Genomic DNA, 18,504 nt, shown 5'->3' with positions numbered 1-18,504 from the left:
TACGGGAACGCAGCAGTCAGATGTAAAGAGGGTTGCCTCCAACTGAAGCGCTACAACGCCGACTCCCTGAAAAAAACACGTCAGGCTCGGCCAACCAAATTGCTCACCAACAATGAGTCTGCCCTGCGCTCGCATCGGGAGGGCAGGAGACGCATATCTACGATGCTAGACAGCCTCTTATTTGATAAGCTCACGCATAACGAAGTCTCAATAGAAAAACACGACAAACACTAAGATCCAACTATCGCGTGTAAGACAAAAGAAACACAACCTCTATGAGAAACACACATAAAACTATGGACGATTTCATAAGCGTGTGATTTCTGCAACTGGACATGTTTATACTCGGATTGCATTTTAGAAAATATTTAAAAAGCTGATTTGTAGTAAGAGTGGATGAGTCATACTGAAATATTCATCTAGAAGAAAAAACATGGAGAGAGCGCTGAGACCAAAATAAATGTTGAGTAACTTCAGAGATTGGGGTTGTGACAAGGCATAACATGGATGGAACTTTTGAGAGACAAATAATGGTAATCTTAAGGAATAAGTGATAAAACTTGTGATTTTTAACAGAGTGCGAGAAAACTAAGCCATATAACATTGAATTTCAGTGATGTCGTTAGTTAATCTCCTTATCAATTTCAATCATATTTTCGTATAAGTCAGCCTTCTAAAAAGTGCCTTGATAATTATTCTCTATTTATTGAATCTCAAATATCAGGAATAAATTCCATCGCCTTACTCAGCATCAGTTACTTTTAATGTCTGCTCTCATGACCGGTTCTTTTTTTTTTTTAACCAAATCCTCATGCATTCCTTCCCATCTTGAGGTGTATGGAGAAAATCAGAAAATGTTGCTCCGCTTTGGTTAACAGTACATACTGTCCAGCCTGCCCCCTCCCCAAACTGATGCCAGTTCGTTGAAATAAACAACTGCGAGCTGGCGTGCACCTTAGCAACTGAGGTTGGTTGTGGTTGTGCCGGCCATTTCCCAGATGCTCTTGAACAGACACAGCTTATGACCACCGTGCCTCAAATCACTTACGGTGTAACTGCTCACCATTACTGCTAGTTTAAACATCACTTATTGTATTTAATATTTTTTAATGTTGTCGTCACTCATTAATTTTAAGGGCGTTTCGGCAGCGCATTTATGATCAGCAGCGCCAAAAATGTTTCTATTCAGAGTCGACAACATCTATAACATCCTATCTTTCAGCTGACCTGGAGCATCTCTGCCTTTTGCCTTATCCATTACATGTCCAGACATGGTTGTATGATCGGAAACAGCTTCATTCGGAAATTAGGTGAAGGGAAAGGCTGGCGCCTCGGGTTAAGGGGGTTTTACCAGAGCTGCGGGGTTATCATCAACATACAGAGGCACCCTTACTCAAAACTCTGAAACAACCTTCTCCCAGCAGTTTCATATAGATTTTAAAACGCATAAGGGGGACAGGCTGAGCTCCTGAGGCGACCCCACTAGCCAATGTCCACAGACGAGCCAAACAGGAATCCCCCAGTACCACCTTCTGAGAGTACCCCTCCAAGAAAGTCGAGCCACTATAACACAGTACATCCCAGGCCCCATCCCAGCCGAGGTGATCGAAAGATACCAAAGTCGCATCGGTATTGACATCCAGCTGGACGAGGTCCAGCTCGAAAACCAACAGGCAAGGGAACACACTCCCCCTGCCCATCGTTCCCTGCATCGTTATCCCCCAATGGTTTGCACCATAGCAGTTGTCTGTCCATAACCAGGCCCGAAACCAGACTGACATGGATTTAGATAATCTCTCATCCCAGACACCTGGAGTTGAAAGTTGACACGCCACCCCAAACACTCAGCACTCTTGCCAAAAATGGAACGGTCGAAGCCTTGGCTACTGACTTATCTAGTAGTATGGTAAGATCTAGAGAAGCGCGTAAGGTTTTTCTCAAAAGAAGGTCTACCTTAGGTTCTGGACACTAGTCCTTGTTGTTGTTCGTTGTTGTTGTTGTTGTGTTGCTTTCAGCTGCCCCTTCAAGTCAGTTCGATGCATCGGTGACCATATGGATGAGACATCTCCAAAGACTTCCTACTCCTCCATTGTTTGCCCCCAGAATTCTTAAAAGCCCATTGCCCTTGGATGAGGCCTATCTGTTGGTTGTGTGGGATTCCCTATACTTTCTGCTACATTATCACCTGCATAGCATGATATTTTTTCCTAGTGATCCAGTCTTACTCATTATGTGCGCCAAAGTACAATAGTCTCAACTGATAATCTTTGCTTCTAAGAGAGACCTGGTTTGATCTGTTTCACGAACCCAATTGTTTGTCTCTTGGCTGTCCTGCGGTATCTCCTAAAGTTACTCTTCTCCAGCCAATAATTGAATGAGTTCATTTTCTTTCTGTCGTCCAGCTTCTCAGGATATTCAGGACTAATGGTCTGTAATGGTTGATTCTGACTTTAGTGCCAGTTATCTGTATGCCTACTTCAGCATCTTTCTCCAAGTTCCGTCCATAGCTGCCTTTCCCCTGCCTAGTTTCCTTCTCATTTCCTGACTGCAGTCTTCTCATTCTGGTCTATGGTTTGATCCTAGCAGAGGGAATTCTTTAACTATTTGCATTTCCTTGGTCTAGTTTGAATTTGTGTATTTCTTCTTGTCGTCATATGTTTGTTTTCTTTAGTTTGTTCCGCATCAGACCTTCGCCTTTGCACTTTCATCTTTGACCTTCCTATTACTGTTCAAATTCCTGAATATACTTTGCTCAATATTATGGTGTTGTCTGCGTATCTTAGGCATGGCGAGCGACCGTCCAAAAAGGACAGTCTCCCTACGGTGCCCAGCTTTGGTCCGCGGGCATAGTCGCAGCCTCCAGCCCAGCCGGAATTACTCTGGGACAACAAGAAGAACCTGCAAAATGACGGTTCTTCCTTGCTGGCGCCATTATTAAGTACGCGCCAGCCTCCAAGATGCGCCAATGTAGCCACTCCGCAAACATCCACATTGGCACCGTGACGTCTGGCCGAGCTAGGCCATTGTTATGCCCAAGTTTTGTAAGGGGAAACCTGTTTAACCTGAAGAGCGTTAGTTGAACTTCCTCCTTTGCAGTCGAATCCCCCAGGCAGAACTGATACAAACACTTTGAGACACTAACATTGGTACTTTTTTAGCCACTATGCAAGTACATTTATGAACATATAAATAAAGACATAGCCCAGTTATTAGCATCAGAGAGCTCGCTCCGCAAACTACACACAGACAATATCCCCACACACAAACCCCCAGCAACTGGCAATTTCACTGGAGAAACGTGATGTAGTAATCAATGAAGCAGGGGGAAACAGGTTCGGGACGAGGAAGAAAGCGAGAAAAACTCGAGGGGGCGAAGAGGGAGACGCGCGGGAACGAAGTGAGCGTAGAGATGCCATTGACAACGGTAAATCCGTAATTTGCAAAATTAGCAAAGAATTGAATTGAGGAGAGTGTTCTAAATTTATTCTCTCTACTAAGTAAATGCTCCTTTCAAAACAATTAATTTGACCGAAGTGGTTTATAAAAAAACTTGGGATGGACTGTATTCTAATTATAGATAAAAATTAGGTAGCTAACATTTGGTTTTCATAGATGAACCATCACCTCACCCAGCAGGTTCTAAAAAAACTCATCTCGTAGCTTGCCAGGTAATCCCAATCATGCACTCGCGATCTCCATTTGTCTGATCCAGTCTTTTAGTGCCATTTCTCACTCCTACAACCACCCTTCCTTCACAAATACTCCTCATCCTGAAACTGATTGATTCTACAAATCTACAATCATAATATCAATTACCTCTAAATGCACAGGTACATTCTATTGTCATATGTGACCAATTGTAATATATTAATATCAGGAACATATTACTATAACAGTCTATAAGTAATAGCATTAACTCTTAAGGTTTAACTCACCCCTGGCTGGCTGGGTAACTCCCTAACATTGTAACATTCCAATCCTAATAAGCAAGCACAGAAGCTAGCCATCTATCCATCACCTTCTAGTACATTCTAACTAACCAATATATATCAAACCCATTATGTCCTTAATCAAATAATATCTAAACAAACCCTAAACTAATAATCCCTCTGACACAACCCCCAAATGAATATATAAATGACAAATGAATATATGAATGCAGGGGAGTTCTGACAGTATGGTTATTGAAGAATGAAATAAAAATATTTTCTTTCTTTCAATTCATGTGTATTTTTCCCCAAACAACTACTAAGATGTTAGCACATAAATACTTATTACATTGTTTGGACTGAACTGTGTCATAAATGAAACTGTTAGGCTTTTGTTTTGTTTTGTTTTGTTTTGTTTTTTTTGTGTAGGAGAGCCATGAAAAAATTACTGAGGGGCTGTGCAGACCTCCAAGGAAAGCTGGCTTAGGGGTGGAGCAGGGGTGTTGCGTCCATATGATGCATGCCCCGGCTCCACCCCCAGGCCGGCGTACCGCCGCACGCCACACCACACAGTGCATGGCATCATGGTGCTCCTCTGGCACTGTGTCCACACAATGCAGCGTTGAAGGAGCACTGTAAAGCCATAGCCCCATGGCATTTTGCAGCTCCTTTTTGCTCCCTGCAAAGACCAGTTTGGTGCAGTCTGCATAGCCTCTGAGATGCTAAGGGAGCCATGAACTGAGAAAGTTTGGAAACATCTGCTTTACATGCTTACCTAAATTAAATAGGTGTTCATCAATTCATACAAATGTACATGGACCCATTCTGCTCAGGTGCAGAGGTATACTTGGATATGGATCTTGTGCAGTAGTTGCATAACGTAAATTTATGCTAGTATAGCTGCACATGAGTGATGCTACACTGAATTTATAGTGGAACATACCATTGGGCAAATGATCCCTCCTGAGTGGTAATGCTCCCATTACTCCCCAACCACCAAGCGGTTGTGCATACTCGTAGAAAATAGCATTTAAGCTGGTGTAAATCACTTTGCAGGATTTTGCCTTTGAACTGTACTCTGGTTTAAGAAGAATCCTGTGCCTAGATACAAATAATGGGATTTCACAAACACGTGTACAAGAAGTGTAAACCCTTGTACAGTGTACCTTGTGAACACACCAATGGGTTCAACTTTTTAAAGGAAAGAACAAGCTTGATTGGAGCTGGGGGGGGGGGATTCTTACTTGCTCCAAAAGCAGTGGGAATGGATAATTAGAGATAATCAGTGAGAAGGGATAATCAGAGCTGGATGAAGAGGAGGAGGAAGGGCAGGTAAGACATGGTGGGGATAAAGAGGATGAGGGAGGAGGTGGATGTGGTGAGGTGAAGAGGAGGAGAGGGAAGAGGAGGCAAGAGGCAGTGGGGTGAAGAGGAGGAGAAGGAGGAAGGAGGGGGAGGCAGGAAGAGGAAGAAAGATACAGTGGTCGTGAAGAGGAGGCGGAAGGATCATAGAATCATAGAATAATAGAGTTGGAAGAGACCACAAGGGCCACCCAGTCCAACCCCATTCTGCCATGCAGGAACTCTTGATCAAAGAATCCCCGACAGAATTTTGAAGTTTGATCCTGTCCTCTGGGGTATTAGCTACTCCTCTTAATTTGGTGTCGTCTGCAAATTTGATAAGCATGCCCCCAGTTCTGTCATCCAAGTCATTCATAAAGATGTTGAACAGCACTAGGGCCAGGACAGAACCCTGTGGCACCCCACTGGTTACTTCTCTCCAAGATGAAAAGGAGCCATTGTTGAGCACCCTTTGGGTTCGGCCAGTCAACCAATTACAAATCCATGTAACAGTTACCTTGTCTAGCCCACATTTTACAAGCTTGTTTGCAAGAATGTCATGGGGAACCTTGTCAAAGGCCTCCTGTTGATTATCTTCTAGCTGGCTGTAGTGAACTTGTAACCAACAGAGTTGCTAAATTCTTTACAGCTGCTATTAATCTCGTAAAAGATTTTTAAAACAGATGCAGTAAACCCTGTAAAAATGACTATAGCTGTTCTTATCATTGTAGCTATTATGTTATATGTTGTATGAATTCCTATTTGTTTTATAAATCCACTGACTGTCTCAGTCTATATATATATGGATAGAACATTTTCTTTTATTCTTTTCCTCTATTAATTTTAATATCATATCATATTTTTTGCTTTAATAAGTGCTCTAAAACGGATGGCTATTTCTGACAACCGACTGTTAGATGGTCATGCTAAAGAAATCCTTTTATAAAATATAATTCTTTTATTTATTTATTTATTTTGATGAAAACTTTGTTAATAAAATTAAGAAGGAATTAAATTACTTTTTAAAGGAAAATTGCACACCAGAAACATCAATGAATATAATATGGGATACAGTACTAGCAAAGCAGTGATTAGAGGGTGCTTCTTACAAAGAGCAAGTGAACTAAAAAAATGCAAACAAGAGAAAAAGAATAAAATAATTAAGGAATTAAGCAAGAAAGAGGAGAACCTTAGAAGAAAACCACATGATAAAAATACACTAAATCAAATTAAACTGCTACAAAATCAACTTCAAATGGAGGTAACAGAGGAACTAGCCAAAGAGCTTAAAAAAGCTAAACAAAAATATTTCGAAAATGCTAACAAAGTTAGTCGTTGGCTAGCCAATAAGATTAAAAAAGAAAAGAAAGAGAGTATCATTAGTGAAATAAAATACAAAGGAGTAATATCTAACAAACATGAAGCTATCAAAAAAGCATTCCAAAGCTTTTATGCCCAACTATATAAAGAAGAAATGTTACCACTCGATTTTGAGGCAAACATGAAAAGCTACCTTGATCAACAGAACATTGAGACGATAAATGCAAACCAAAGAGCAGAATTAAATGCACCATTTACACAGAAAGAGGTCATGCAATCCATCCAAGAGCTAAAAGAGGGGAAAGCCCCAGGCCCAGACAGCTATACAGCTAAATATCACAAAATATTTAAGAACGAATTAACAGAACCTCTTTGTAAGACACTAAATCTGATTGCCATACAGGAGAAACCACCATCCTGGGATAAAGCTTATATTGTATTAATACCTAAAGAGGGCAAGGATCCACTTCTAGTAGCAAACTATAGACCAATCTCGTTACTGAACGAAGATTATAAAATTTATGCAATGATTTTAGCTAAAAAACTCAAAAACACTCTAACAAAACTAATAAAAGAAGACCAGAATGGATTCCTACCAGGACGGCAAGCAAAACATAATATTAGGAACATCATAAACACTATTGAATACTATAATAAAAACAAAGATAAAAAACTAGCATTAACTTTCATTGACACCGAAAGGGCGTTTGATAATGTCAGATGGAAATTTATGATGGAACTACTGAATAAGACGGACCTGGGAGAAAATTTCATTAAAAACATTAGCCAAATATACAAACCACAATTTGCACAATTAAAAATAAACGGAGATAAAACTGATGAATTTACGATTAACAAAGGAACAAGACAGGATTGCCTCTTGTCACCACTTTTGTTTATCACAATAGTAGAAGTCCTACTAAATGCAATAAGAACCAATAAAAAGATAAGAGGAAACAAAATAAAGGGTAGAGAAAGGAAGATCCTAGCATTTGTGGATGATTTGGTGGCAATAGTAGAAGACCCAGGCACAGGTCTAGAGAATTTAATGAATGAAATCAAACACTTTGGAGACCATGCAGGCTTCAAACTGAACAAGGAAAAAACATGGTTGCTAACGAAAAATATGGCAAAGAAAGAAGAAGAAATTCTCATCAGCCAATCATTTTAACTAGTGTAATTTGCTCTGGTAACATCTGCTCTGTTGGTAAGTAACCCAATCAGTACCCGCCCTTATGCAGTGCATCATATGGAGTTGAAAGATGAAAATCGGCATCAGAGGATGTGAATCATTATGAAAAGGTGGGAAACATTGGACATCTCCAAGCTTACAAGTTACAAAGCTAGCCAGAAAAGGTAAAAATATAAAAATAAGAGTAGGCATTTAATGGGAAACTTTGTTCAGAAGGTTACATTGAGCTAATTTCATAAGAATACCACGTCTTCACTTTTTTTCTCTTGCTAGGAAAATTCACCTTCAGCATTTGAGATAAACTTTGGAGTCGTTGTTAAAAATTTAAGAATTAAAAGGTTTATTTCAGGCTACGATTGCTCTCTCTTGGACTAGAAGTAAAGGTTATATCCCTAGCGTATTATGTGTCTTTCAGTGTTACAGGAGCATATGGGCCAGTCCTATCATTAGGCAAAAAGCAAACTTGGGAAAGAACATTGTTTTTGTGAAAGAATAGCACATTTTAAAATAATTGGTGATTATTCCACATTTACTGCCAGGAATGGGGAGATGTTTTTGGATTTTTCTATGTCTAAATTGCCCGCTTAGCTTTGGGTTCTATTGGGTAGACTGGGGCACCATTTTGCTGCTTACCCTGAAGTGCAAAATTATTTGGGCCAGTCTTGCTAGAATAAGGTAGTGAAGAGTGAGGTCCCTCACCCCATGAATCTGCTAAGAGACCAGCAGTTGTCATTTTGAAAATGGAATGGAGAGGTAATGGGAAAGGAAGGCAGGTTATAAACCGCCGCTTTGCGGCGATCTGCCGCTGCCACTGTTTGCTCTGTAAGGGAGCCGCTGCAGCCAAACTGCGCGGCTCCGTTACGGAGCAAAAAAGAAGCTCCAAAATGGAGCTTCTTTAAGCGGCGCCTCTATGACGTCGCGAGACGCCAGGGGCGGACTTGCGACGTCATAGACGCCGCGACACGTGCAGACGCACAGCGTCCGATACGTAAATATGGCGGCAGCCGTGTGGAACGGCCGCCGCCATATTGTACATACAGAATACGTACTAGGATTAGGGGGTGCGGAAGCACCGCCCCTTCCTAACCCTAGTACGTATTCATTACATACTAAATGGCGGTCTGTAACCCGCTGAACTCTTTTACATGATTCCTATCATATCTGTCTATCTCCCATTTTTGGCAGTGGTTGGGTTGAGTGCAGAAACTTTCCCTTTCCTAAGACTACACAAAGAAGAACACTATCTTAGATGGCATATACCCTAGTAGCAACTGAAATGGGGGAAGAGTGAAATGTTTCTTCTGTGACATATGTTTCTTGCAGTTGATTTGCATGGAACCTTCATCCTTTATGATTTCCCAAGCCATTTCTGCAGAGTCTGATGGCCCTTGAATTATCATGCCCTTTCAGTTAGGATTATGTCTATCTTTATTTTCCATTCTCAGAAGCCCTTCCCATCTACATGGTAAGTAGTAATTCTGTCAGCCACCAAATTTGTTAGGGGAATTTGGGTGTTCTAGTCACACACACACACCACTCAATTTTATGCCCCACCTCAAAAAAAGCATGTCACAGAACCTAAACCAGAGCTTGCAAAGGTAATGGGGGGGGGGGGGTAACAACAATCTTTGAGTACAATTGCCATTGCTGGGTGAGAAAAACTGAGAATACAGTGTTTTGATACTTTTAAACTCTGATCTAAACACAACATATCAGCCACTGCTTCCTCTCTCAGATGACCTAAGAAATGGCAATTTATAGCTCTATTTGCTGTAGGACTGTGGGTTAAGATAGCTATGAATCAAAGGAGTTAGATTGGAATAGAATTGAGGCTTCATTAGCAGAGACATTGACCAGTAGTGATGATGCTCCAGTAGATGTGGCTTGAAGAATAGAATGTGGGACTCAGTCGTTCCGGAGTGCTCAGAGTGGCAATGACAAGCCGGGTCTAATGGAGAGATGAGCAACAGAATGGCTGCCTACATTCCAGCTAGTCCACTGAGCTTTGGAAATTTGGGGGTTTTATAGGGAAAATTCAGCCTGGGGTAAAATCCACGTGTCCCATGATCAATAGTCCAAATTGCATGAGGTAACTCTCTAGAGTGGGGACTTCTGAGGTGAGAATTGGGGTGCAAATGGACAGATTCCTGCTTTAGATAGCCTACAGGACCTGATGGACAGGAACAAATATTGCACTGAAACTGGTGTATTGTTCCTTGATGGGATTTATTCTGCCTTTCCTGAGGTGCGTCAGTGAGTCACAGCACCCTGGCAACTCACAAACTAGCTAACGTGACTTCCTCATTTGGAAGTTATGGCAGATATATTTTAGGGTCATAGAGGGGTGAATCTCACCCAATTTCTTGATATCAAACGGGAGGCATTGGAAGGACACAAGGGTAACAATAGGGAAGCTGGAAGTAACACATTTCCTGGTTAGCCATGAATTTTAGCATTGGAAGGACACAAGGACCATCTGAACCAACTCCCTGCCATGCAGGAATACACAACAGAAGCACCCCTGAATGATGCTCAAATATGTTAATAAAAAGAGAGGCCACCACTCTCTGAGGCAGTTTTCTCCACTGTCAAACAATTCTTATAGTAAAAACACTTCTTCCAAAGGTTTAGGTAGAATCTACTTTCATGTAATTTGTTTCTCTTGGTTTGTGTTCTAGACTGTGAGGCAGCAGGGGGAAAAACTCATTCCATCCTGTACATGAAATCCTTTCAGATATTATTAGCTATTTGCTATTGGTAGGGAGAAGTCAGAACAGATAAAGCTCAGTCCTCCTTTCAGTACCCAGTCCCTCACAATGATTAGATGTTCTCTCCACTTCCAAATCTCTCCTTTGAGAAACACAGAGGAGCCTGTAGGAATGGGAGCAAAAGAGAAAGACAGAGAGAATGAAATCTAGTTAGCTAACCACTACTCCTTCCTTTCCTTTTATAGTAGCTATGCCCTATATCTCTAAAGCACTATATTTTTTCTTGGAAGCTAAGCAGGGTCAGACCTGGTTAGTATTTGGATGGGAGACGGCCAACAAATACCTGGTGCTGTAGGTTATATTTCAGATGAAGGAACTGGCAAAACCACCTCTGAGTATTACTTGCCTAAGGCCCAGTACAGATGGGCATGAAGCTGCGTGATTTGCATGGAACCTTCATCCTTTATGATTGCGCCGATTCTAGGGTTACAGACTGTGCAGCAACCGCAAGGTCTGGAACCCTGGAATGTGCCTCTGCCATCATCATGGCAGCCTCCCATCCACATGGGGGCCACCATGATGATGTGCGCAATGTGCAGCATCTGCACGTCACGCAGCGAAAGCAACATCATAGGGTGCATCGCAGCCCTTATGATGCTGCAAAGAAGAAGCTGTTCTAGACAGCTTCTTCCTGGCAGCGGATTGTTGGCACAGCTGTGCCAATGATTCAAAGGGGCCACCTCTTTCTCCTCTGTAGGGTTGGGGTGCCGGGTGTCATGAAACCGCAAGGGCACCCCTTTTCTGGGCCAAAGGGAAGCGGCATTTTGCCACTTCTCTTTGGTCCAGAAAAATGTCAGATTGGGGCCACAGGACTGCGTATACAGTTACTCTGGGCCCAATCCAGCGCTTCCAGGGGCAGCATAAAGCCGCCCCTTACTGGGCTGTCTGTACAGCCCCTAAGAAAACCTATAAAATTCATGGGGGCGCCATAGGTTGACAAGCGACTTGCAGGTGTGTGCATGCACCCATATCAAATTACCAGTGCCAGAAAGGTTTGATTAAATCACAGTTGCATAAATGGAAGTGGAAATTCAGAGTCACTCACATAACATGCCAAGTTGTATCGAAACTCTTATTTAAAAAAACAAAACAACACTTAGTATTTATCTTTATCTGCTTTGACTCCTATTATCCTTCTGGTTTAGACCTATCAGTTGTGAGAATAAAGTAGCAGTTCATCTTTCATTTGTCCCGGAGAGGAAAATATTAATATGCAAAGAGCAATGTAAATTACAGCCAGCTTTGGAAGTCAGATTTCCCCATAGCATTCTGCACTGAGAAGGGAAAAAATGACTGGAGATATAATTTATGGATTTAAGGAAGGGAAAATAGAGAGAGAGATGGCTGTAGAGTGTACTTTTAAAAATTAAGGCTACTGTGAGATTTGTCTGCATTACTTAAGAGCATTTTCCCTTTGCAGCATGAAAAAAGAATGCACCATCAGAGAAGGAACAGTAGCTCATCTGTGATTCAGTCACTTACTCAGTCATGCATAATTCAGCTCTCTGTTTACAGGCACTGTCACAACTGCAAGGAAGGGCTATCTTTTCTGTTTCCTTACAGCCAAGGCCAGGAACATTGATATTGGGTGCTGGGATGGATGGATGTCAAGGTATTTAGGGCAGAGGCAAGGAGGGTATGGCTCGGTCCAGACGGGCCCTGAAGGATGCCCTCATCACGTGCAAGAAGCGGTGCTTCTAGATGCCCTTTGCTCCTTGCATGTGACGAGGGCGTCAAAATGGCAGCGCCCTGTACAGATGGGAGCCGCCATTGTTACATAAGTGCCGCACGATGTCCGCGTGGCGCCACACAGCACTTTGGTAAGGAGTGTGCCACTGGCGCACTTGTTATGCCACTACCGTGGCAGAAAAAGAACCCGTTTTTTGCAAGTTCTTTTCCCGCCAGCGGGAAACGGCACAGTTTCTCTGCTGTGTTTTCCCCCTGGTGGAAAACTAGGTGCCAGGAGACCGCCCTTTTGGGGTGGTCTGTACCAGGCCTATATTAACTTGCTCCACAGTCACCTCCCTTTTTGTTGAATATCTTACAAGATTGTTGCCAGAGACAGGGCATTGGAGCAAGGCAGAATATCATATGGGTGAAGATTTGGTTTCTTTTGTCCCACTTGTTTCTAATCAGACATTCCAGATTTGGTGATTGTATAGTGAGACTGTGAAATAGTGTTCAACCATAAGTGCTCTTTCTGGCTTAATTGTCGATTGTGTGAGAGCTCTGGATCCTTGCCCTTCATTTTGGTTTGTACCATCAGCAGCCTGACAAGAACATTTAGGCTACAGCTTACTGTAGTGTGAGAGTAAGGTAAAGTTAGGTTAGTGTGCGTTGGGTCCTGTTGCCCCTTTGCATGTTTGGGTGTTTGTGGCCACCTCCTCTCACCATCAAATTTCATCATCAGCTGAGTAGGTGTCAATATATAGGCTTTGGATCTTCTAGTCTCAAAAATGGTTGCTTGAGTAAGACATCTGAGATGGTTAAGTGTTACCCAAAGAAAGGTGGGTGACTGAGGGGGGTCCCCACCAAATATGACAGTGTTACTTTAATTGTTGGTGACATTAGCTCTTGCAAGAGGCTGGGTAACTTTTAGGACCATTTGCAGCTGTATGTTCCAGTAATAACCGAGGAGAATTCCTAGGTTAAGAGAGTTTTATTTAGGAAAATACAGAGTGCAGTCATACACAGCAGCAGCAATTGACATAGACACAGCACTCAGTGCTGACCAAAATGGAACTATGGAAATGGGATACAAAGGGAAGGAGAGATGTAGATGAAATAGATGAGGAGAATGACAAGAGGATAGATGTCGATGTGGCTGAAATGGATGGGGGTTCTGACACAGAGGATTGAATTTGGCTGCCAGGGATGGGAAAATAGAATGGAAGAAGAAAGGTGAAGCTGTAATTCACGTGAAAGTGGAACCAGGCTCCCTTCTTCACCCTGGTAATGCAAAGATTCAGGATGCGTTCAGAGCCCCACTGAGCATGCGCAAGGGTCCCAATTTAAATCGTTGAATCCGCATGGTATGCACCGGTGTGGTAATACAATTTGCACTCACTCTGCTCTGCCTGAATCCACATCACATGACTTGCTTTGGATTCGATTCCCCCTCGATTCGGAAGGGCAACCAGGTGTGATAAAATACTCACGTTAAAATGTCAATTCACATCGTTCGACCCGCAGTCACCCCTGATCTTAGCTCCAATAACCTCCGTGTGATAAACGCCTACCTGTGCATCCAGCTCTTTTAGTTTCCCACTCAGAGCCTCATAATCCCTTCTGAAGTTCTGAAGCCTGTCCTTTGCAGTATAATTAGTTCCCACATGGATCAAGAAGAAGAGGTAATGGTCAATAGGCTGGACAAGTCTTTTCAAACTCAATGTCACATCACAGGTTTTTGCCCCCAACACATCTCCCAAGACATCATGACAGGCCCACAGCCCACTGATTCTGTACCCCTCAGCAAGGAGTCCCCCCCAAACCATCACATGCCTCCTCCAAGGCTTAGCAGTGGCTATTCTCTGTGCTGGTACTCCCAGGGTCCCCTACACTTTTCCTGAGGACTGTCCCTGCTTCTCTTCCTCATCATCCCTGATAAGGGAAAGAGCTTCAAATTGATTCTGTGGATGCAAGCTCCCAGAACAATCTCTGGTTTCCCTACATCTGTTTATGATATTCCTCCAACTGTGTACCTCCTGTGTATGTTAATTTACCCCTTTCCCAGAAACACCCCCCACCTGTGTGTTCCCCATCCAAGACCATCCATTCTGTCCAGGAAAACCTTTTCCTCCCTAATATGCTGAAATGTTGATACCCGGGGCCTCCAGCTGCTGGACTTCTCTTCCAAGAGGACTACCAACTTGGACTTGGTGCATCTGAAGTTAACCACATCCATAGGCAAGAACACAAACATCCCACAACTGTTGCAGGTGACTGCAGCAGCTCCCCCATTGTCCATATTGAGAAGTCTTAAGTAGTCAGTGAAACAGGACTCTGGGGTTCCTCCTCAAAAACTCCCCTGTTAAACACCGACGTAAATGACCCCTCCTTGCCTGGCCTTTGTCCCCGAGCTCTGGCAGCAAGTTCAAGCAACTGGGGCTATAGCAATATAGAGAGCTGTTGGCTGCTAGGTCCTTCCTGAAGTAAGTCTCTGACTCACTGTGTTCATAGCAAAAGGAAGAAGGCCATTGAATTGAGAAGATGGTGAAATGCTAAGAGGGGACAGAGAAAAGGCAGAAGTACTCAACAGCTTCTTTGCCTCAGTCTTCTCTCAAAAGGAAAAGGGTACACAACCTGATGGAAATGGAGGAGTGGATACAGTAGGGGCAGAGGACACAATAGGAGAAATGTAGCACAGAATAAATCAAGAGGAAGTACAGAAATGTCTGGTTAATCTAAATGAATTTAAGTCTCCAGGATCAGATGACCTACATCCAAGGGTATTAAAAGAATTGGTAAATCTCAGACCCATTGGCAATAATCTTTGAGAACTCCTGGAGAACAGGAAAAGTCCCAGCAGACTGGAGGAGGGCAAATGTTATTCAAACAGGGGGGAAAAGAGGATCCCAACAATTATTGTTATCTGACATCAATACCAGGAAAGATTCTAGAGCAGATAATTAAACAGAGAGTCTGTGAACATTTAGAAAGCAATTCCATATTCACAAAAAGTCAACATGGGTTTTTGTGAAACAAATCATGCCAGACTAATCCGATCTCCTTTTTTGATAAAATTAAGAGCTTGGTAGGCAAAGTGAATGCTGTAGATATAGCATATCTTGATTTCAGTAAGGCCTTTGACAAGGTCCCCCATGGTATTCTTGCAAACAAGCTGATAAAATGTGGGCTGGGCAATGTGCTTTTTAGGTGGATTTGAAATAGCTTGACCAGCCGAACCGAACATGGAAAGTTCCATAAAGTTTCTCAGCTCTGTTCTATCTAGCTGATGCAATATTAAAATTCTATTTAGCCATTTATTCCAAATTTTTCTATAAGACATTGTATTTCCAAATCCTCATTCAAACCCCCTGGTACTAAAGTGTTAAGTTTCAAAATCCACTTTTCCTCTTTCTTCTTTAAACAATTCTCATGTTTATTATTTCTCACTTTCAGTACCCAAAAGCTTATGTCAGTTGCTGCATGTTTCATTTGTTCAAAGTGATCAACCAGAGGTGCCCGTATTTTTTATTTCTCAGTTTGGATAGATGTTCTGCTATTCTTTGTTTGATAGATTTCAATGTTCTTCCCACAGTTTGCCACAGCTTGAAAAGGATCGGGGGGAACAACTCTGCTTTTCAGAAGCTGGTTTAAAAGAGCTGCGGTGAGGCAGATGGGGGCCATGCACATGTGGTTTCCACAGCTCCAGGATGAGCAGCACCAATCTGCCCTAAGTGTAAGAAAAAGAGTAACTTCCTGTTAGAGTTAGAAAATGTACCTAATTAGAGATCTTTTCACTAATGGCAAACCCAGATCTACTGAGAACTTGGTATCGACTCTAAACCCATTCTAATTTTCATGATATCAAATCAACCTAGTTAAAACATTCTCCTCTAGTCTTCTTTGGAAGGGGAAACTGTTAAGATCTATGACCCCCTTTGAATTGTTGTGCAGTGATCCTTCTGGAAATGTTTAAGGGTTCAGTTTCTTATATCTATCAATATATATTGAAAAATGCCTATCAAGACACTAGTAGTTCTAAAATAAGCTGGGAAGGTGAATAGAATATATCAATACCCGAATCTGAATGGGCTGCTATCTGGTCATTTCCCCACTGAAATCAAGATCAGCCTTGACCAGAGAGATTTTTTTAAGCTGATTCGCAAATGGTCTACGACTCCTATTTAGATTATCATGGATGGTAAAATCCATGTCACCTTTATGCTGGGGGGTGGGTGCCCAGTACCAGGGACATATAAGCATATGTGGATTGGCTGCCCCCAAATTAATTCCTTTTGGCATGAAGTGCTTGATCAGATTGCTTTAATAACTAAACAAAAAATCCACTTCTGTGCAGCTCTGTTGTTACTTTCAATCACTATGGGTAATAAACATTTAAGACACAGAATGCTATTTACTTTTCTCTTAATGGCAGCTCGACTTGAAGTGGCTAAATCTTGGAAGACAGGACTTAGAATCATAGAATCTTAGAGTTGGAAGAGACACCAAGGTCCATCCAGTCCAACCCCTGCCATGCAGGAACTCTCAATCAAAGCTTTCCCGACAGATGGCCATCCAGCCTCTGCTTAAAGATCTCCAAGGAAGGAGACTCCACTACACTCCAAGGGAATGTTTTCCACTGTCGAACAGCCCTTATTGTCAGGAAGTTCCTCCTAATGTTAAGGCGGTGTCCCTAGATAATTGGTGGAAAAGAGTTTGGGACCAATGGCTGATGGAGAAGCTATCAGATAAAATGAAATGTAACTTAGCACAACAAAACCAAGAATCTTTTTATGAAAAATGGCTTCTTTTTATTGATTTTGTTAATGCACATTATATAACTGTCCACCCACCATCTTGCCATTTATCATTATGGTCTGATGTTTTTCAAACAATTCAGTCTGTATAGGATTATATATCCATGGTGCTATTGAATGTCCATTTTTATAATTGTAATAGTTTGTGGTTTTTTTGCCATCCTTTATTGTTTCATGTATTGTATAAATTTAATAAATTTAATTTTTGTTTTAAAAAAAATGTAACGATAGCCACCATTTTAGGGCATCAATCCAAGCCTTACATTCAACTGATTGAATACCTACTTCCAGATAGACAGCTGCATTGGAAACACATAAGAGTAAGCTCAGTAATTTACTAAGGAAACTTGACTAAATGCTTTCCACTTATAAGTTAAATCATAGAATCATAGAATCATAGAATCGTAGAGCTGGAAGAGACCGCAAGGGCCATCCAGTCCAACCCCATGTTGCTATACAGGAAATCCAAATCAAAGCATCCCCGACAGATGGCCATCCAGCCTCTGTTTGAAGACCTCCAAGGAGGGAGACTCCACTACACTCCAAGGGAGTGTGTTCCACTGTCGGACAGCCTTTACTATCAGGAAGTTCCTCCTAATGTTGAGGTGGAATCTCTTTTCCTGGAGCTTGCATCCATTCCTCTGGGTCCTGTTATCTGGAGCAGCAGAAAACAAGCTTGTTCCCTCCTCAATATGACATCCCTTCAAATATTTAAACAGGACTATCATATCACCTCTTAACCTTAACCTTAACCTAAATCCCGCAATCCAAATAGGAATACTGCAAGTAAGCTGTGTCAAGATCTTAGCTTTATATATTTAGGTAGCAGAAGAAATGACTTAGCCACTTTGTGTAAAAAAAATCTGGAAATAAGCTGTTGGTTAAGATTAGAAGAATTCATTGCTGGTTTCCTCTGCTTCAACCAGATGCCAGTATATTGCATCTGAATTCCTACATATTTACTTCGAAAAACTTATTTAATGTCATTTCTGTTTAAGGACAATCTATATTTCCTCCAGGCTTTTGAGAATACCAGAACTTGGATCTTATTATAGTTAATAGTTAAATTGTCCTTTAAATATATCCCAAATGCAAATGGTTCATTATTGACACCTCATCTGGTGTGAGTTAAAAGCAGTCTCATCAGCATATAGAAGAAGCAGAATTTTAACATTAGACAATTTAGGAACATGAGAGCTAACCTGACAAAGCTAAGACACCAAATTGTTTTTGAAAAATAGATTAAAGGCAAAGGAAGCTAAACTGCAGCCTTATTTTGCATCCCTGGCTGCAGGGATTGGTTTAGTGAGTTGTTCCTCTTTTCCACATCTAACTTGACTGGAAGTTTGATCATATAAATGTCTGACGAGGAATAGCAGTCACTTATCAATAATAGCTTTTAAAAATAATTTAAATCATAGGAGTTCCCTTGAAACCAAATCAAAAACATGTTTGTGAAAAGCTTACCATTA

Source organism: Sceloporus undulatus, chromosome 10 (assembly GCF_019175285.1).
Source record: "Sceloporus undulatus isolate JIND9_A2432 ecotype Alabama chromosome 10, SceUnd_v1.1, whole genome shotgun sequence".
Taxonomy (NCBI): Eukaryota; Metazoa; Chordata; class Lepidosauria; order Squamata; family Phrynosomatidae; genus Sceloporus; species Sceloporus undulatus.
Note: the sequence above shows the minus strand (reverse complement) of the source record.